A 22,785-nucleotide genomic window follows, 5' to 3' on the forward strand; every position below is an offset into this window, starting at 1 on the left:
AGCTTTTGAGCCTAAGAGCAGTTCATAATATTTTGCTCTAATTATTTTTGTTGAGTGTTATCAAACTTAGTTTGTTTATTCTAGAACTTGCTTTGTGAATGCACATTGAGACCATATATTCAGATTGATGCTTTAATATGATAAGGGAAATTAGGATTAACCAATTCTTAAACTCTTAAAAGACCTACCTTATTGATTTTCCTTTTAGTTAGCCACTTTGAGCCTATTGTCCATTTTTTTCTTATTTTTAACACATATTATTTAGCCTAAGACCTTTCGTTTGTTACTCCTATTTTTCTATCATTGTCAAGGCAAGAGGGAAAGTGTTGCATGGTATAAAAAGAAAGAGAAAAATATATAAAAAAAAGTAATGATGGAAAGAAATTCAAAAAAAATTAAAAAAAAGAAGAAAATGTTGAAGAAAAAGGTTGATATCTATTCATTTCATGAAAGAGAATAATTGGAGAAGTGTTTATCAAATATGTTGAAATAGAATTGTTACATGTTATTTCTCCAAAGTTTTTAGTGCTAATATAAGATGTGGGGATAAATTTCAAAGTTTTTATAGTGTTTTTTGTGGTTGTGGCATAATTATCATGCGAGTAAATAAATTTTTATCTTGATTGTGAAACACTTTAATTTTTTCTTTTATCATACCTTTTCCTAAGCCCCATTACAACCCTTGTGAAGTCTCTTTGATTTTTGCATCTAATACATGTGTTGTGGTGGAGGCTTGATTCATTAGCAAGCTTATGGTAATAATATGCTTTATTTTGATTCTGATAGCAAATGCACCCTAAGCATTTTGAGAGTATTTAGTGAAACCATGTTAGGGTGTTAAGTCTTGTTGCATTTGATTTTGATGGATTAGTGAGATACTTTTTTTTTATTACAAAATTTATCATATGAGTGTTATTCTCTTGATTGTCATTATGCTTCAACTCATTGATGTATGTTTAACTTATTTAGTATTTGTGGATATTGAAAGAGATGAAAAGGATTTTGATTCTGATAGCAAATGCACCCTAAGCATTTTGAGAGTATTTAGTGAAACCATGTTAGGGTGTTAAGTCTTGTTGCATTTGATTTTGATGGATTAGTAAGATACTTTTTTTTATTACAAAATTTATCATATGAGTGTTATTCTCTTGATTGTCATTATGATTCAACTCATTGATGTATGTTTAACTTATTTAGTATTTGTGGATATTGAAAGAGATGAAAAGGAAGTAGAGAGGAGAATTGGTATGTTGAGTTGAGATATGCTTGAGGACAAGCATGGATTAGGTGTGGGGAAATTTGATAGATCATAAATAGTTGTCGATTATCCTTTACTTTTATTAGATTAATATCCAATTAAATGAAAGTAAATCTTTTATATTCAAATAATTATCATAGATCACTTCTAGAAACTTATTTTCATATTTTTGGGTATCTAAATGTTGAAAATATGCATAAAACGATATCAAATTGCAAAAAAACTAACCAATCAGCATTGTATATATCAAAGCCGATTCAAATCTATGCTTAGCCTATCGGCTCTGTGTAGAGTCGATTCGACTATACACAGAGCTAATATCTAAATCCGAGAAATAGATGCTGACAGGTTGCCTGTTTGAATTAGAAATCTATCATGCAAAGTTCTATTGCCTTCTGTCAGTTTCTTATTTTTATTATGGTTTTATATGTTTTAGCCTATTTAATCCATTTTTTATGCTTTTCATTTCATTATTTCGTGTTTTTAGTTTTTTGGCCTTTTGTATATGTAAAATCGACTATTGGTTGTGAAAATTTAAGAAAAATTGTAAAACCAATCTATTTAAGCCCTAGAGCGGATTAGCTCTGCGCTGAGCCAATCAGCTCTAAACCAATATTTGCCCAATTTCGAATTTTTTTGCTTTAGTCTATCTTATATATTGTAACTTAGTTTTATGTATTTTTCTTTCAATTTCTCAGTTGTAGGAGGGTTGTCATACCTAGATTTAATTCTCTGCACTTTAATTTTGTATTATATTGATGGATGCCAAATATATGCTATATGAATGCTTAATTAAATTTGGGCCCGTAGACTTCGAGCTTAAATTGGATCTTAACATATGAAAAAGTAGTCCATTATATTAAAGGATGGTAAAATAGGCTTAAATTAAAATTCACATAAACTTAGTGGGTTTTTGCTATACTTTAATTAATTCAATAGGCTACACTAGAATGAGAATTACTCAATTGGGCCTTAACATAAAAAGTAGTCTATTTAGTTTTAAAGGTTGGAATTAAATGCATAATCCGTAATTGGATTAGATTAAGCTGGCCTTTGTACACAATCAAATAGTTAAGTAGGCTAATAAATCAAACATGGGTTGGGTTCAAATAAAATGAGCTAGACTTAAGAGGATCTCACATGCTATAGTAAATGCTTGTAAGAAATACAACTATCACATTTATACAAAATAACCCATTAAACAATAAAATTAAAGACTCAGATACACAAATAAGAAAGTTGCTTCTTCTAGATGTGGTGAAACTTCCTTGTAGAATTGAGAAATGCCACTCAATTAGAAAAAGTGCTCCGGAGAAATACCCAGGTGGCGACTCCCATTTCCACGCTAGTTGCTGTGATTACTTCGCGTATTGCTATTAAGTTGAAAAGCCTTGCAGTGCCGTAGTCGCTAGAGACACTTAGGTGTGTCTCCGAAACCGTCACCCACAGTGATGACTCTACTAGGGATAAGAGAAACTGATTCCAATTTATAACTAACCGATCCAGGCTAGCCCAGCACTATAAGAAACCCCCTACAAAACTACAATAACACACCACCCCAAAACCAAGTATCCATGATCACCCTTATATTTATCAAAGAGGAGGCCATGAATTCTTTCCAAGACATATCCCAACCCAAGCCAAAGCTAGAGCCAGAGCCCACAAAGAACCTTCACCGAGCTAGGGGCATCATTATTCATGGCATCCCAACATCTAAAATGGAGCAGAAAACTTAAGCCCTAGTCACTGAGAAATGGTCCTAACCCTCACAATAGCCAATATTATGACTTCACTAAGTTTTCAGGCATGTGACAGACCAGTGTAACCATCTCAAGCATAAAATTTAGGACCTAATAAACTATGGCGAATGGCAAGTTGAGCAACTTCCTCGATATGAATGTGAAGACCTGCTAGGCCAGCCTTCAGGCAAATTTGATCTCAAAGTCCGTTATTTGAGGCCTCCTTCGATTGACATTCGAATTAAGGATATTGTGCTGAGTGGTTGGGCACCAGATGATGATTAAATGGTTAATGAATCTTGCCTTCTAAAGGTATGGAAAGAGGGTGAGAAGAAGTCAGTGATGACCATTGACATCTGGTATAGCTCCGGGATCAATGTGAAGTCCAAGACAGTGAGCCAAATGATATCTGGGTAGACAGTAATTCAGACGAAGAAGCCAAGTGAAGACATAAGGGTACATGAGTTGAACCAAGTCGAGAAAGCACATGAAGAAGGGGACAAAGGGTTGCTAGAGCAGTTGAAGAAGGATAAGAAGATGATTGACATTTAGGAGCTGTTGGTGCACTCATTAGATTATAAAAAGGCTCTAATCCATACCTTGTATGGTATAACTATTAACACAATAGCTACCCTCGAGGAAATGATCAAAATGGTAAGCGAGAAAACCACTAGGATGATCATTTTCTCAAATAAGACGTACCACTAGAGGGAAGAGATCACAATAGGGCTCTCTACATTATAGGAGAGGTCAAAAAGAAAAGAATCCCATGTGTGATGGTGGATGATAGGTAAGCCATCAATGTGTGTCCTTTTCACATACTTCCTAAGTTAGGGATGATCGCGAAATACCTAAAACGATTGGATATAGTTATAAAGGCCTGTGATGAGACAAAAAGAGACATGGAAGGGACATTTTCAGCACTTGTAAAAATGGGTCCTATTGAATGCTAGGTGGAATTTATTGTCTTGGACATCCTAGTAACCTTTGCATTATTATTCGAAAGGCTATGATTTCATGCCCTAGGAAGTCCCTTCCACCATGCATCAAAAGGTCAAGTTCCCTTATGAAGGTGACATAGTAACTATTAACATCGAAGGTGGTAAGGTTGTCTCGGCCATTCAAAAAGCTGTCAAGGAGCTAGAAGCCCCTACTACATTCCAAGTTACTATCCTCTATAAGGACTCTATAGAACCTAAAGTAGCCAACATTTTCAAGAAAATAGACTTTAAGCTTGGAATGGGGCAAGAAAAGAATCAGCAGGGTATCGTAGAGCTATCAGACTTCAAAGGACATGAAACTCGACATGGGTTGGGTTATTGTGAGATGAAGATGATGGTAAACCGAAGGGTAAGACTCTAACATACATATTTATAAAGGACTACAAGCCCTACTCTAGGGAGCTCGAACCTATTATAGTAGCTAAGGCTGAGGTGCCAGGATTTGAGATATTCAAGAGTCTAATCATCGAGAAAATGGTTGAGCTAAGACATCAAGGAGGTTCACAAGGAAGTCATCACCAAGGTAAAGGAGCTGAAGCTAGAAGATTTTATCTCCTTGCCTGAAAACCTGAGTCAACAGGAGCTGGCTGCTCTAACAAAGGAGACTACCATAAATGTATTTTATAATAATGTAATAACGTTCGATCTTTATGAGGACAATGTTTCTTTTTATTTCAAAGATCAATGATATAAACCCTAATTTTGCTTACATATGCAATATTTTTTCTAATGGTAGTGTGCATTTTAATAACCATGACATATGCATGTTTGATATTAATTTCATCCAAATTGATTCATTTAATTTAGGCACAAACGCAAATCCAAGGAACATTTTGATAGCTCATGATAATAACTTCTAAGTAGAAGAGAGAATTGGAAAGAATAATAGAAAAAAGAAAGAAGAGAGAATTGGAAAGAATAATAAAAAAAAGAAAATCATGTATTTTCTTGGTCTTGTAACAACATGCCAGAATTAGACAGGAAAATAGTGGAGCACTACATTTCGACTTATCCGCACATCAAGCCAATCAAGCAAAAATGAGAAGACTAAGGCTAGAATGGCCAGAGAAGATTCGAGAGGAGGTCACTAAGCAAGTAAAGGCTAATTTCCACGACGTGTTCGACTATCCTGAATGGTTAGCGAATATTGTCCGAGTCTCGAAGAAAGATGGAAAGGTTAAAATATGTATGGATTATTGAGACTTGAACAAGGCATGCCCTAAGGATAATTTCCCCTTCCTCATGTAAATATGATAATCGATAATGCAGCTTCAAGTGCAATGTACTCCATATACAATTAGATCATGATGGCAGTAGTGGACCAACTAAAGACGACATTCATTATTGAATGGGATACATATTGCTATAAAGTTATGTCTTTTGGACTAAAGAATGTGGGGCCAACTTATCAGAGAGCAACCACTACCTTGTTTCACGGTATGATGCAAAAAGAGGTGGGTGTGTATGCAGATGATATGATGGTAAAGTCTAAAATAAGAGAAGAACAATTTCATACTTTAGATAAGTTCTTAGGACAAGTAGAAAGGTTTAACCTGAGACTCAATTTAAAGAAGAGCATACTCAGATTAACATCAAGGAAGATGTTGGGGCATATAATAAGTCAGCAGCTAATAGAGATCAATTCAGACAAGGTAAAGGCTATTTAGAAGATGCTAGCATCAAAGATAGAGAAAGAGGTCAGAGGATTTCTAAGACATTTATAATAAATCAACAGGTTCATTTCCAAGCTCACAAATGGTTTGTGATCCCATCTTCAAGCTTTTAAGGAGATATCAACCAATTGAGTAGGATGATCATTAGTAGAAAGCTCTTGATAGAATTAACGAGTATCTAATGAAGCCACCGAAATTGAAGTAGCCAAAGCCATTGGTTCTGTACTTGGTCTTAGAAGAGGAAGCTATAGGGGTAATGGTAGCACAATGTAGGTCTAATAACATGGAGCATATGGTCTATTATTTCAGTAAGAAGTTATTATCTTATGAGTCAAAGTATAACTTCATAGGGAAGACATGTTTGACCATGATATGGGCTACGAGGAAATTAAGACACCATTTCCAAGTTGGCTAAATGGTTAGTGCGCCTAACAGAATTTGATATTGAGTACGTCACCAAGAAGGTAGTCAAGGGCAAGGTTGTAGCAGAATTCTTAGCTTAAAATCAATCTAGGGAGACAACCCTTAGGATTTTGAGTTTCTTGATGAAAATCTAAGGGCAATCGAGATTTAAGAATGGAAGATGTACTTTGATAGAGCTGTGAATGCAAGGAGTGAAAGATTAGGAGTAATTTTGATTACACCAGAATGAGAGGTTCTGCCAATGGTCGAGAGATTGGACTTTAAAGTGACAAAAATATGGCAAAGTATGAAGCATGTTTATTTGGATTAGAAGCAGCCATAGTAGCAAGAGTGACACAGCTGATAATATACGTGGATTCTATGCTGGTAATTCAATAAGCCATTAAAGAGTGGAAAGTGAAAGAAGAAAGGTTGAAGCCATATGTAAACTATCTCAAGACTTTGGTTTGTAACATCTCTAAGTGTTCGTTTATACACTTACCACGAGATGAGAACTAGATTGCAGATGCACTGGCTACCCTATCGTCTGTGTGGGACAACCCTTTGCAGCTTCTAATGAAGCCATTGGTGATTGTAAAATCAAATACGCCTTATTATCAAGAAGATCGGATGATGCAAGTCTAGATGGGACCAAAGGAGAAGCCTTGATTTTACAATCTAAAAAGATTTGTAAAAGATATAGAATACCCAGAGGAAGCACGAAACATATGCACTATGAATCTAGGCTAGGAACTACATCAGCCATGAGGAAAAAATATACAAAAGGATGATTTCAGGTGTCTAGCTTTAATGTGTTACTAAAGTGAAAGCACATGTTGTAATGGAGAAGATGCATAAAAGGGTATGTGGGCCCCACATGAATAACATAATGTTAACCAAGAAGATCATGTGTCAAGGTTATTACTAGTTAACAATGGAAAAAAATTATGTAGCTTTAGTAAGGAAATATTGAGAGTGTCAACTCTATAATGACTTGAGTCATATACCCTCAACTGAACTTCACAACTTGACATTTCTGTGGCCTTTTGCAGCTTGGGGAATCGACATCATCGGAGAGATAAACCCTCCTTCGAACAATCATAGGTATATATCTATGGTAATCGACTACTTCCCTAACTGGGTTAAGACCGAGTCATTCACTACTGTGGGGGCAAGGTAGATCACTAGATTTATAGAAAGGAACTTCATTTTTAGGTATAGGTTCCCGCATCACATTATGATAGATAACAGTGTGCAGTTCATGGGAAAAACAATAGGCTTGCTTGTAGAATACAAGATTGAACATCACAGGTCTTCTCCATATAGACCTCAGATGAATGGAGCAATGGAAGAAGCCAATAAAAACCTAAAGGAAATACTCTCAAATAAGGTGTGGAATCACAAGGATCAGTCATTTTGGTTACCCTTTGCACTTTGGGAATACCGAACAACTAAGCGGACGTCGATAAGACAAACTCCATACTCTATGGTTTATGGAATTGAAGTGGTCTTGCCAGTTTGAGTTGGAATTGAAATCTTTCAAAGTTGTATTAGAGGCTGAAAGACCAAAATATCAGTGGGTTGAACAGAGATACTAGCAATTGGCTTTGATTAATGAAAAGAGAATGAAAGCCTTATACCACATGTAGTTGTATTAGAAATGGATACCTAGGGCATTCAATAAGAAAGTAAAACCAGGAAAAGCCAGAGTCGATGACTTAGTGTTAAAACATATAAGACCTACTACATTCGATCCAAGAGGGAAGATCAAGCCTAATTGGGAAGGCTCGTATTTGGTGAAGAAGATTATGCCTAAAGGTGCTACTAAGATCTCAAACTTGGAAGGGAACGAGATCTCCAAGCTTATTAACTTGGATCATCTCAAGAAATACTATGTATAAGAAATAAAGAATAATAGAAAAATAGCCTGCTGATTAGAAAACTTAAAAAAAGTTGGTAAGGCAAAAATTAGGATAATAAGAGAGAAAAATATTTAGATAGAAAATCTTAAAGACTAGCTGATGACAGAAGTTATATAATGAGAAATCAAAATGCTTCTAAATGAATAAATTATTTAGAATTTTTATCAAACATATATATATGTTTATTTATTACTCTATGTACTAACTAAAAGAAAAAACTAAGCTAAAGTCATTAAGCTAAACAAATGAGATTTAAAAAAGAAGCATGTTTTCATCTTATCCTTCTTCTTGCATCTGCATTCCTAAATTCAACAGCTAGCTCTCGAACCCTCTTGAACCTTGCAAATCTAAAAGAAGTGGTAATCCAAAGCACAACCCAAGCTTTAATGCTATCATCCATGGTCAGATCGCCTTCAGAATCAAGGTTATGCTCTATATTTCAGTGAGGCAAAAGTCTCTACATCTTATCCAGAAAGTCATGTCTCAGTAGAAAGCTTTAGAATTCATGAAGAAATTCCATAATTTATTGCTTCTGCCTGTATTGGCAACATAGCCTCGCAGGTGTGTAGAAAGTGGATACTCGTAATCCATATAAAGGTACACAGTTGCCATACACCATGAGTGTAACATGCTTGATTCTCCACTAAGGGCAAGTCCAATGGATAAGTGAGTTTGGAATGCACTTCATCTAAGAAATCTAGCAATCATGATCCCATAGGGTAGTAATAGATCAGACCTGCCCATGCTTCATCTTATATTTGTCGATGTCCCTCAAGATGGTCAGTATCTAAAGCTTCTCGCATAGCCAAATATGCAAAAGAGAAAAAAAAAAGAAAAAAAAAGGAAAAAAGCTACGTTAAGAATCCGAAAAGGGTGGCTTAGGCAAAAATAAGATCTGTTAAGTTGAAAACCCGAAAGGGCGGCTTAGGCAAAAATAATAAAAGAAAAAGAGAATTGGTTACATACCTACAAGAGGATGAGGCTACCACTAAATCGTTGATGGGTTTTGTACATATCTAACATAATGATGGTTTTAGCCAAGATGATTGGAACTGGATTTGCATCGTGCTCTACTTGATCAATGATGGCAGCAATTCTGATATCTCCCCTTCTCTGAGGAGAAATCAGCAGGATTTGCTTCGTGCTCTACATTGTTGCTTTTATTTTTTTATGAATTTAGAAACATGATTAGGATAATCTTTGAATGATTTTTTTTATTTGCATGATTAGATTAGGGTTTCTTATGAATTAACATATTTTTGTATTATTAGATTTTGAATTTGATAAAAATGATCTATATTAGACTTAAATCAGATAACATGATTTTATTTGAGTTTTGGATCTGCTAATTAAAATTATTAGGGCAAATATAATTGATTTTTTATAAATGATTATATGATTGTATTAGGTTTTTAGGGTTGCCTGTTTGAATTGGAAATCTATCACGCAAAGTTCTTTTGCCTTCTATCAATTTCTTATTTCTTATGTATGCATGGTTTTATATATTTTAGCCTATTTAATCCATTTCTCATGCATTATTTCATGTTATAATTTTTTTAACCTTTTATGCATGTGAAATCGGCTCATGGAGGTGAGAATTTGAAGAAAAATCATAGAACCAACTTATCCAATCCTTAGAGCCGATTGGCTCTGCGCTAAGCCAATCGACTCTATACCAGTATTTGCCGAGTTTTGAATTTTTATGCAATTTTAGTCTATTCTGTGCAATGTAACTTAGTTTTATGTGTTTTTCTTTCAATTTCTTAGTTTTAAGAGGGTTGTAATAGTTAGATTTATTTCCTACACTTTAATTTATGTATTATATTGACGGATACCAATATCTACTATATGAATGCTTAATTAAAATTGGGCAGATAGACTTCGGGCTTAAATTGGATCTTAACGTATGAAAAAGTAGTCCATTATGTTAAAGGATGGTAAAATAGGCTCAAATTAAAATCCATATAGACTTTAGGTTTTTTCCATACTTTAATTAATTAAATGACACTAGAATAAGAATCATTTAATCAGGCTTAACATATAAAGTAGTTTATTTAGGTTTAAGGATTGCAATTAAATACATAATCTATAATTGGGCTAGACTAAGTAGGCCTTTATACATAATCAAATAGTTATGTAGGCTAACAAAGCAAACATGGGTTGGGTTTAAATAAAATGAGCTAGACTTAAGAGTACCTCACATGTTATAATGAATGCTTGTAAGAAATATAATTGTCGCATTTATACAGAATAACCCATTAAATAAATAAAATTAAAAATTAAGATATACAAATAAGAAAGTTCGCTTCTGGATCCATTTCTGGATGTGGCGAAGCTTCCTTATAGAATCAAGAAACACCACTCAATTAGAAAAAGTACCCCAGAGAATTACTCGAGTGGCGACTCCCATCTCCACGCTAGTTGCTATGATTAGTTAGCGTGTTACTATTAGGTTAAAAAGCCTTGCAGTGTCGTAGTCGCTAGAAACACTTAGATGCACGTCCGAAACTGCCGCCCACAAAGGTGGGAAGAGCTTGGTAATATAATAGGCATGTGATTTATGATGGATTCAAAAATCGATATTCCTTAACTATGGATAGATAAAATATCACTCTTGGACCATTACCTCCTATGCCATTTTTTATGATCAAATGAGAATCAAACAACAATATGAAGAGCTTGAATCTTCATATGGGAAAAATTTGGATGAGCAAGTGATGGGCTCTTTATGCAACCTACACCTAAGGCAGTGAACCTACCGATGCAGCCTAGCACTAGTGAGTATCAAGGTCGTATCCCTGGAGATCGGGTGAACCTAGAGTTACTACTGCTTGCTATGTTATCTAGTCTGAAATAGGGTGTGAAAGTTCTAACATACCAGCTAATGGTTATGAGTGCAATTAAGTAAATGAAGGACAACAATGGACAATTAAAAGACAATTGTAAAGAGAGAAATAAATCCAAAAGGGAGCCTAAGTGATGGAATTCTAAAGATGAATTTTATGGATTGCCGATCTTGCTTACCCGTGCCTAAATCCCTGAATTGAATCCCGCCTCTCTCGAGCTTACCGGATTCCTAAACTGCACTAACCTAATGGAATCTCTTCCTATCGGGATTACTACAAATTAGCATTAAGTATGATTTAAGACTATTAAGAGTTGTTAGTTCTTAATCCGTGAGTAAATCAACCTCATCTCTAAGTGTTAACTACCAGTCCTTACTATTCAAAATCCAGTTGTAACAAGCATTTCTCAATGTCAAGAAACAACCTAATAAACAATTAATCCAACGTCTCAAATTAACTGCATCAAACTTTTATTACTGAATAGCAAGAAGATTGCAAGAATGACAATTATAAAAAAACTAACAATTAAGCATAATCCATCAACAAAGGTGAACCCTAATGGATTCAAAAGATCTAGCCTCATGTTCATAGTCAAAGCAATTAAAGAACAAAATAAGGAAAAACAAATTAAAGGTATGTACACCCTTCTCTTTCAAGCTGAATGAGAAACCCTAAATTTGCAAATTCAAAATCTCAAACCCTAGTTGCCTCTTGAATGCTCCTAAAGTTTCTCTTGATCTTCAATTCGATGTTGGAATAAGTGGAATCCCCCCTTCAATTGATGAAAATTGATCTCTCCAGGTCTACAATTGAGGTATAGGAAATATTTGATTAAGTGTGTGTCTTGGAATTGAGTCCAAAAAATCGTCCTCTTCAATTAGAATTCAAAATCGCCTATATAGTTGATTCAAGACTCACGTGAGTCCAGTCATGATGATTCAAAGACGCCGAGTCCAGTCGTAGCAACTGGAGTCTCAGGCCGAGCCACCATAGTACGCGGCCGACTCCTTCCAGGCTGATCCACCACAGTCAGGCCGGAGGCCGTGGTGGCTACCAAGTCGTACGAAATGGCACAATTGGGGATAGCCTCTTGATAATTCAAAGACGGCCGGAGTCCAGGCCGTGCTCAACCCTCGGTGCTTGTTCTCGCCCAATTTGATGGATTTTGCTCCGTAATCACACGTGATTTCCCTCGACACCGATGGTGTCCTTCGAAATGACCTCAAACGAAAAGGGAAACAAAAGACAGTGATTCTAGCATAAAACGGGATAATCATGCATAAAAATGTGAACAATCGGGCATGAAAACATGTGTAGTATGATGCTTATCAAATTACCCCATGCTTAAACTTTTGCTTGTCCTCAAGCAATTTACAACTCACTCCTCAAAAGATATCAAATAACTCAATCAACTGCATTGCAGGAGGTTAGCTCAAAATAAATTTCAAAACTCCGTAATGATTTTTCCCAAAATCCCCAAATCACTAAATCCTTAAGAGAAAGAGCAAACTTAATAAAGTTGCTAAAGTTAAAATGATAAACCATCTAAATTAAGAAATTGAGAATCATGCCTCACAAGATATCACTCAAAACACATAAGTGTATATAGGTGAAAAGAGATCGCCAAGCTCTCAACGCAAAAATACAGAAAAAGTGCTTACCATAGGCTTGCTTATGGATTCAATCTCCACTACTACGAAATAATCAATAATCATGATCAAAGGGTCTTGAGCCAGGTTGTAATGGGGTTAAGGTAAGGTACGTATAAATATGGAAAGTAGGCTACAAGTTGCTGGAAGTTAAGCAAGTAATGCAAGAAAGTAATGAAGGATCAAGTGTTGTACCAAAATGAACACTAAGTTGCTCTAAAAATAAGATGATGCTTGAAATGAACTAAATTAATACTTTCTACTTTTTTTTTGTTTTTTTTTTTTTTTTTTTATATATAAATATATATACTATGTATATATATTACAACAGCTTATGTAGGAGTTGTTGGTTATTGACACGTACAATAATTGAAGGGAGCATCTATGAAAAATCTAGTAACTTAGCGAAATATATGAATGTAGATTGATCCAAAGTAAAATGCAGCATAACTTATATAATTTCCAGCAACAATGGTAGAAAGAATGGTCAAATGAATAGAAATGATAAGATGAGTGTCACTGTTATTATTGTCACGAAAGGAATGGCTAAGGCTCAAAATTGGTTCACTAAGGGAAAAATAGGGTTAGGCTTTTTGGCCAAATTGTGTAAATCCTAAGTGCCCAAATCATCTCACGATCATTGACAATTCATGTAATTTCAACAGACATCGTGAAAGCAAGTTCTAGAAACAGAGATTCTCAGAAATGCTCACTAATGAAAGAAAAGGGAGCATAATAGTGATGCACCAATTGGCTCAAAATCTCACCATTCGAGTGATTTAAAATTGCATGAATTCTCAACCCAAAGTTTAAACAAATAATCACAATAATAAGCGTAATATTAATAAAGTGTTCTATATCTACGATAAAGTAATATGGAAGAATTAAGGAAAAATACCAGTTTTACCTGGCTGGATTGTAGTTGAGAGATTTATTCATTGCCTTCTTCCGAACAAGGTTCAATAAAAGCTATAAGGGAATCCATTCAAAGGAGAAAAAAGTCATCAACTACTTAATTAAAACAAAACTCAAGATAGGCACAACATCGGTAGGTCCCTACCCCACATTTTAGTATAACACTGTCCACAGTGTTAGAGAGATTTAGACTGAGGAAGCATATGATTCACACATTATGGTTATGGAAGATCATGCTGATTTTTTTTTTTAATTAAAAAGGCATAGTGTTCTACTTAATATAAACAATCAAGTGCAAGGAAATAACATAAAAGTAAACAAGCTACAAGCAAGAAAGTAAAAGGAGATAACAAATTGAAAGAAAAAAAATAAATAAAAAATAAAAAATAAATAAAAAATAAAATAAAATAAAGAAAAGGATGGAGGAAAATATCACAAATTTTTTCTTTCCGCTAGAGTCTCGTATCCTCACCGGTTGGATCTACCGGAAGTCAGGGGTGGAAGTTTCACGACGGTGGTTGCGGTGGTGGATCAGGGTCTGTGAAGCATGTCGCCAAATCGAACTCCATATCATCAATGAGCCGTTGATTTTGTGCTCCAGCCTCTTACATCTTTTGAATCTGCACTACTATGAAGTCTGTCTGGGTGGCCTGTCTTTCTAAACCACTCAGGAACTGTTGAAGTGTACTGCTCAACCGCCTAACTGCCTTCGTTTCTTTTTGAAACCGCATAAACATACACCGTCAGCCAGATCGCAGACTCAATCTAGACGGTCGGCCAAAGCACTGATCTGGACGCTCGATGGCTCTACCGAATGAGAGGATGAGGCTCCAGATGAAGGCATAAACACTCTAGCTGGGTTAGGAATCCTAACATCCGGAATCCCAGCCGACGGATGTTGGGCTCCTCTAGCCGCTGCCTCTCTAGCTTCCCTGACTATTGTGCTCACGAGCCTATATTCAATACCATGTGGATGTCTAGTGGCGGTGATCATCTGCATGTTGATCATTTGTCTGATCCCTAGTGGTGTCATGTCACCAATATTTGAAAGCTCCGGCTGCATACGTCCAATACATCTAATCTCTTAGCTAACCTAGTCACATACGGACCAAAACAACAATGCATCTTCTTCCGGGCGCCTACTATAAATGAACGGACTTGGCGAGCCAATAAATATCCCAAGTCTAGCTTCTTCCGATGTTGCATAGCCCAGAATAAAGACATCACCAGGTGGATCGCCCCAAACCGCCCCCCTACCAGAATGGTGTAAGCTAGTAGGGTATGAATGTAGCGGAGATGGTCCCAGAGGCTAGATGCCTTAGACTGCTTGGGTAGTATGTTTCCTACCTCATTACCAATGAATCCCACATGGCATCATATGAAATTGGGTGGATGTAGAGACAACCCTGATACTCCTCCCCCGAGATTTCTTGTTCACCCATAATCCCAAATGCATTCCAAATTGTGGGACCGACATCGAGAACTCCCTTCCCCAAGCCTAAAATAAATTGCATCAGCCGATGCCGCCAGGATCCATACGCAGGAAGAAGGTGCTGAGGAACTCGATCGTAAGCTCATGATAGGTTGGCTCAATGATGTCAAAGAATCTCACATATGGCGAGTCTCGATCGGTGTGTGCACATCTTGAGCCAATCCCACTCTCTGTAGGGATGTGAAGTCTATGCAACAGCCCGCCATCACTTGCTTCCATCTCATGACTTGGAATCTACTTTCATTGTCTGCATTAGGGAATGTCCACAATGGATGACGGCCAGTGTGGATGGATTCACAGTAGTGCTCTCCGAGGTCTGACTATTTGCCGTGGTGGTGGAGGTGGAAGTGTTGGTGCCGGTTCGCGCCGGAGGAAGACGTTCCTTCACCACGCGATCGCTTATCGGTAGCGACGCTGGTTTTGCTTTCATGAGATTTATCGCGTCATATCACCTAATGCAACGAATTATTAGTTTTTTGTAAAAATTCAAGTTAATGAAAGAAATAATCTACCGAATCAACAAAGTATAATGATTATACTTGACTAACCAAAACTTGTATAAACTAATAAACCGATATATATCAATCTAATTTATCATGAACCAAAGAATTGCAATTTAAATCTAAACATTATTCATGCTTTGCATGTCAGAGGCACATTTTATTTCCACCAAAACCCCACACTTATCAATTTCATAACCAACTACACCACAAACACAACAACTAATGTAGATTAACCTAACCAAGGTCATATAGTTACAATATAGAGCCACCAAAATATCCTAGCATGTCCTAACAAAAGTAATTGTCTAAAATAGAAGTGAAATCATAATAATAAAAAAATATAATGCAACAAATGAAGGGACTTACCTGAGTTCGCTTAGGAAAGTGAGAAGGGTGAGATAGGGGTATAAGAACAACACCTTTGAGCTAAGAAAAACAAAAGGGAAGCAAAATTTTCGGAGGCCTCCACTTCTTATAGGCACGGTTTCAGCATGGGTGAGGGTAAGGACGTGCTGATCAGCACGGCTAGGACTCAGCCCGTGCTGATCCTTTAGCCTTCTTTGGATGCTCCTTGGCACGGGCATTGGCACGGCCGTGCTTCCCAGCACGGCTAGGGGTTGTATCCCGTGCTGCCTTCGGAAGCCGTGACAATTACTCTTTATCCTTCAACACGGTCTTGACTACGTAGCTCATTAGCACTACCGTGATACCGTGATGGCCACTTGAAACCGTGGGTGAAACGGAGTGTTTGGCTTGCCTTTGCCGACTCGAGTCGCCTTGCCCCCATACCTATAATTAACACATATGCATGTAATTAGATCATTAAACAAGTAGATATGGTCAAACGGAAGAGTTTGTCCTCTTTGATTCTATAAGTTCGAAAAATTAAAATTAACCTAATTATTTTTAAGCAACTATAATAAAGTCAAATGAAAATAATGAAACAATCACAACTAATTAAAAACATGAAAGTATAATCCAAGTCGAATGTACAGAAGTGCTTATTTGCAGAGTCTTAAGCGTGACTCATTCGGATCACCCTTTCTGTGCATACAAAGCCAGGTCAACTCGTTGCTCACTATCCAACGAGTTACAATGATATCGCTTTAGCCGATGGCTGTTCACTTTGAAGTTCCCCTTCTCTGGATGATGCAACTCTACCACTCCATATGGAAAGACTTGTCCGATCTAAAATGGTCCAGACCAACGAGTCTCAGAGCTTTCCGGAACAGACGAGGCGAGAGTTGTAAAGCAACACTCGATCCCCAACCTGAAATTCCTTAGGCTCACGAATCCTTTGATCATGCCATTTCTTAGTCCTTGCTTTGTAAGTTGAGGAGTTTTCGTATGCCTGCTGGTGCCACTCATCTAGCTCACTCAGCTGCCATTGTCGCTCCTTACCTACAGAATCAATATCAAAGTTACAAGTTCTAAGGGCCCAAAGTGCCCTATGCTCTAACTCAACAGGCAAATGACATGACTTTCCATAAACAAGGCGATAGGGCGTAAAACCTATAGATGTCCTAAAAGCGATCCTAAACGCCCATAATGCATCATCTAACTTAAGAGTCCGGTCCTTCCCACCGGTACTAATCTGCCTCTCTAAAATACGTTTAATACCCCTATTAGTTACCTCAACCTGCCCACTAGTCTGGGGGTGATAGGGAATAGAGAACCGATGAGTAACTCCGTACCACTTAAGTACTTTCTCTAATTGGGTGTTGTAGAAATGTGTTCCTCTATCACTAATAAGCGCCCTAGGTATGCCAAACCTAGCAAACAATCGCTTAAGGAACCTGCAGACAACCCTAGCATCATGGCTACCGAGCTTCAGCCACTTAGAGAAATATTCAACAAAGAACCGGAATGTACTTATTACCATACGAAGAGGGAAAGGGTCCCATGAAGTCGATTCCCCAGACATCAAAAATCTCAATGACTTGCACACTGGTTTGGGGCATCTCATCACGAGAAGAGATATTACCTGCGCGTTGGCAAGGGTCACAAACCTTAACAAATTTCATGCATCTTGGAAGAGCGTAGGCCAATAGAATCCCGCCTCTAGCACCTTCCCTCGCAGTATGGTTTGCTTGATGACCTCCAGTGGGTCCCTCATGGCATTGCTTCAATATTTGGAGAGTTTCCTCGCCATATACACAACGGCGAATCACCCGATCCGCATACTTTAAACAAAAGGGATCTTCCCAAATATAGTATTTCAAATCGTGAAGAATTTCTTCTTTTCGTCACACGTCATACCCTTTGGTAGAACCCTAGCAACCAAATAGTTAACATAATCGGGAAAACCAGGGAGTATCGTTGTATACCGAGTGACATACAAATGTTCTTCCGGAAATCGATCATCTATGGTCGCCCCATCAAGTGCATCTAAGTGAGGATTTTCCAATCTCGATAAATGGTCCACGCGATTCTCCGCGCCTTCTTATCCTTGATCTCGACGCCAAATTCTGTAATAAAAGAATCCACCGAATCAATCTCGGTTTCGCATCATTTTCAGAATAAGTACCTCAATGCCGAGTGGTCCGTGAAGATAATGGTTTTGGAGAGAACGAGGTATGATCTAAACTTGTCGAAGGCGTAAACCACCGCCAATAACTCTTTCTCCGTGGTGGTGTAGTGTTCCTGGCCCTCGCCAAGGTCTTGCTAGCGTAGTAAATGGGTTGAAACTTCTTTTCAATCCTCTGTCCAAGCATACCCAATCGCATAATCACTAGCATCACACATCGGGTTTAAAGGCGGCCCCAATCGGGAGAAACCATGATTAGGGTCGTAGTTAAGTTTCTTAAGTAACTCAAAAGTCGCCACGCATGCATCATCAAAAATAAAAGGTACATCCTTAACTAACAATTGAGTGAGGGGCCTAGCAATCTTCGAAAAATCTCTAATAAATCTCCTATAAAACCCTGCATGGCCTAGAAAACTCCTAACAGCCTTAACAGAACTAGGAGGAGGTAGCTTAGATATTACTTCTACCTTAGCTCTATCCACCTCCATCCCAACCTGAGAGATCTTATGCCCTAAAACAATCCCCTCTCTCACCATGAAATGACATTTTTCCTAGTTTAGTACCAAGTTAGCCTCAATACATCTAGCTAACATGCGCTCAAGGTTTGCCAAACAAAGAGAGAAAGAATTACCAAAAATAGAGAAGTCATCCATAAATACCTCCATAGACTCCTCAATCATGTCCTCAAAAATAGCCATCATGCACCGCTGAAATGTAGCTGGTGCATTGCACAGTCCGAATGGCATCCGTCTATAGGCAAACGTCCCATAAGGGGTGAAGGTAGTCTTCTCTTGGTCCTCGTGCAATAGGAATCCTGAAAGTAACTTTGAAAAGCCATCAAGAAAACAATAATACATGTGACTGCTAAACGCTCAATCATCCGATCAATGAAAGGAAGAGGAAAGTGGTCCTTCCGAGTTGCATCATTAAGCCTACGGTAATCAATGCAAACTCTAAGCCTCATACCGTCCGAGTCGGGATCAGCTCATCCTTCTCATTCCTTACCACTGATGCCTCCTTTCTTGGGTACAACCCGCACAGGACTAACCCAAGAACTCGCCGAAATGGGATATATCAAACTGCATCAAGAAGTTTAATTACCTCCTTCTTTACCACTTCTTTCATGTTCGGATTGAGTCATCTTTGAGGGCTGAATGACCTACCAAACTGTCCCCCAAATGAAATCTTATGAGAGTAGAAACTTGGATTTATGCCCGGGATATCGGCTATATTGAAAGCAAAGGCCTTCTTGTACTTCCTTAGAACTTCCAACAAAGATGGCTTGTTCTTCAGGAGTTAGATCTACCGCTATGATTACCGGTAAGCGCTTCTCTTCATCTAGGAAGGCATAAACCAAGTGGCTCGGTAACTCCTTCCGATTCTAAAATTGGTGGGTCCTCGAATGAAGTCTTTACTTTCCGCACCCCGGACTGTCAAGAAAAAGATAGGGATCAGTTGACAAGCTCTACCGGTTAAAACAAATGAGTTGCTCCAACACTTGCTCGTTGGACAACTCCTCCTCATCCCTCGGCCTAATGCTACTTGCAAAGGGTCGAACATAAAATTTCTTGTAAATGGGACTCAACCACATCATCAATCACATCAATAGAACATACGATTATCATAGTCCAGTTGATCGTCTCATGGAAGTGGCCAGTCAAAGGTAATGGTCTCATCATTAACTCTAAGCTTAAGCTTTCCATCGCTTACATCGATAACGACCCTCGATGTAGCTAGAAAAGGCCTACCCAGGATAAGAGGCACAGTGCTATCACCCTCCATATCCATTACCACAAAATCTACAGGAAAGATAAATTTATCTACCTTTACAAGTACATCTTCAACAATACCTCTAGGAATTTTAATAGTCCTATCTGCTAATTGAACACTCATCCTAGTAGGCTTTGGCTCATGCAACCCTAATTTGGCAAATAAACTAGTGGGCATTAAGTTAATCGGCTCCTAAATCAGCCCAATGCACCACTAATTGATAAATCACCAATCATACAAGGGATAGTAAAACTCCCTGGATCTCTTCGCTTGAGTGGCAGTTTGTTCTGGAGAATAGCTGAACACTCCTCATTAAGCACCACCTGACCAAGATCCTCCAACTTCCTCTTGTTGCTCAAAATCTCCTTTAAGAACTCAACAGATTTCTATCCGTGAAATTGCCTCAACAAAAGGTAAGTTAATTTTCACCGCTTAAATAAGTCAAGAAACTTATCGATTGCTTGTCCACCATATCCTGTCTCAACCTTGCAGGGATATGGTACCGGGCCGATGCTCCCGCATGTGGCTCTTTGCCCGTCTTCTTTCTTTCTCTCATTCTCTACCATCTCAAGGTCCGGTCCTTCCTTACCGGCTCGACCGCACGATTGTATTATCCTTATCAGCTAAAGGCGAAGAACCAGTCAAATTCTTACCTGAACGCAAGGTGATAGCTTTGCAATGCTCCCTCGGGTTTGACTCTGTAGTGCTAGGGAGCGATCCTGAAGGTCTCTCTGAAAGCATCTTAGAAATTTGGCCAATTTGAGTCTCCAAGTTCGAATCGAGGCCCTGCCGATTCCTAAGTGCACTATCACCACGGAATCTTGTTTCGTAGATGTCACAAACTTCATCATGAGCTCCTCTAAATTTGACTTCTTTTCTTGGGAGGAGGAGCTTGTGCAGGCCCAGCTGGTTGTTGCTGTGGTTGTTGATGAAGTCTTTGAAAACCTGGCGGACCCTGGGCATTATTGTTCCTCCAACTGAAATTGGGGTGATTGCGCCATCCAGGGTTGTATGTATTGTTGTAGGGGTTATTCTGCTGTCTTGGGGCATTCCCCATATAATCAACCTGTTCAACATCAGAAGATATAGTAGAATTAGATGGAAAACTAATAGAAGATGAAGCAATATACCTCCCGCGACCGTAATGCGGGCCACCACAAAACTCGCAGCCAACGTTCACGCGTGAACCCAAGATCCTGAGTTGGTCGATCTTCTTAGCTAGAAGCTCCACTTGAGCTGCCAAGGCTGCTGTAGAGTCCACTTAGTTGACCACTCCTTGTCTTCCTGGTCGGCTCCTAGAGGATTGCCATTGATAGTTGTTCATGGCCATTTCCTCTATCAAGTTCTGAGCTTGCTCGGGCGTCTTACTATTCAGCCCCACCCATCGCGAAAGATCCACCATCCGCCTCGCTGCGAGGTTCAACCCACGTAGAAGGTCCGAACTGCATCCACACCGGCAATCCGTGATGTGGGCAGCATCTCAAAAGATCTTTAAATCTCTCCCATGCATTGTACATGCTTTCATCATCAAACTGCACAAAAGAAGATATGTCATTTCTAAGTTTAGCAGTTTTAGCGGGAGGAAAATACTTATATAAAAATTTTTTGGCCAACGCCTTCCAGCTAGTGATCGTCTGTTGTGGAAGAGATTGCAACCATCTCTTTGCTCTGTCCCTCAAGGAAAATGGAAACAATCTCAAATTGAATGGCATCATCGGTTGTTCCATTTATTTTGAATGTGTCACAAATCTCCAAAAAGTTGGAGATATGTGCATTGGGATCCTCGCTGGGCAATCCTCCAAACTGCACGCTTTGTTGGATCATATGGATAACATTGGCCTTTATCTCAAAATTGTTGGCCGCTACAGCAGGTCTGACTATACTAGTTTTCATCCCATCCAAAGATGGTCGAGCAAACTCGTACATCATCCACTGATCCTCATCGGCGTGGGGGTCATGGTTTTCCATCGTGTCTAGTCTATCCACAGGTACCTCAACCTCAATCTCCTCCTCTTCTAATTGTAACCTCTTCCTTAAGAGTCTGAGGGATCGTTCTGGATCAGATGAAGGCTCTATAAGATTCGAGTTTGAGCTCCTGGTCATAAACTACCTGAAACCGAAAGTCCACACAACCACCGATCAATAAAAATAATATAATAATAAATAATAATAAAATTAAAGAATAAATGAATAAGACAAATAATGACTAAATTAACATAAAAACAATTCACTCTAGTTCACCATTACGTCAAGAACGGTGCCAAAAACTTGATGGGCTCTTTATGCAACCTACACCTAAGGCAGTGAACCTACCGATGCAGCCTAGCACTAGTGAGTATCAAGGTCGTATCCCTGGAGATCGGGTGAACCTAGAGTTACTACCGCTATGTTATCTAGTCCGAAATAGGGTGTGAAAGTTCTAACATACCGGCGAAATGGTTATGAGTGCAATTAAGTAAATGAAGGACAACAATGGACAATTAAAAGACAATTGTAAAGAGAGAAATAAATCCAAAAGGGAGCCTAAGTGATGGAATTCTAAAGATGAATTTTATGGATTGCCGATCTTGCTTACCCGTGCCTAAATCTCGACTGAATCCCTGCCTCTATCGAGCTTATCGGATTCCTAAACCCTGCACTAACCTAATGGAATCTCTTCCTATCGGACACTACAAATTAGCATTAAGTATGATTTAAGACTATTAAGAGTTGTTAGTTCTTAATCCGTGAGTAAATCAACCTCATCTCTAAGTGTTAACTACCAGTCCTTACTATTCAAAATCCAGTTGTAACAAGCATTTCTCAATGTCAAGAAACAACCTAATAAACAATTAATCCAACGTCTCAAATTAACTGCATCAAACTTTTATTACTGAATAGCAAGAAGATTGCAAGAATGACAATTATAAAAAAACTAACAATTAAGCATAATCCATCAACAAAGGTGAACCCTAATGGATTCAAAAGATCTAGCTGCTCATGTTCATAGTCAAAGCAATTAAAGAACAAAATAAGGAAAAACAAATTAAAGGTATGTACACCCTTCTCTTTCAAGCTGAATGAGAAACCCTAAATTTGCAAATTCAAA

At 38.1% G+C, this 22,785-nt stretch overlaps 1 non-coding gene across 1 annotated transcript; it reads left to right on the plus strand.

The window, feature by feature from the left end:
• Positions 1 to 21,155: 21,155 nt before the first annotated feature.
• On the plus strand, positions 21,156 to 21,262 carry LOC125370496. Its single transcript, XR_007216524.1, has one exon. It is a non-coding gene; the product is annotated as a small nucleolar RNA R71 (small nucleolar RNA).
• Positions 21,263 to 22,785: the final 1,523 nt, after the last annotated feature.

Source organism: Ricinus communis, chromosome 6, assembly GCF_019578655.1.
Source record: "Ricinus communis isolate WT05 ecotype wild-type chromosome 6, ASM1957865v1, whole genome shotgun sequence".
Lineage (NCBI taxonomy): Eukaryota > Viridiplantae > Streptophyta > Magnoliopsida > Malpighiales > Euphorbiaceae > Ricinus > Ricinus communis.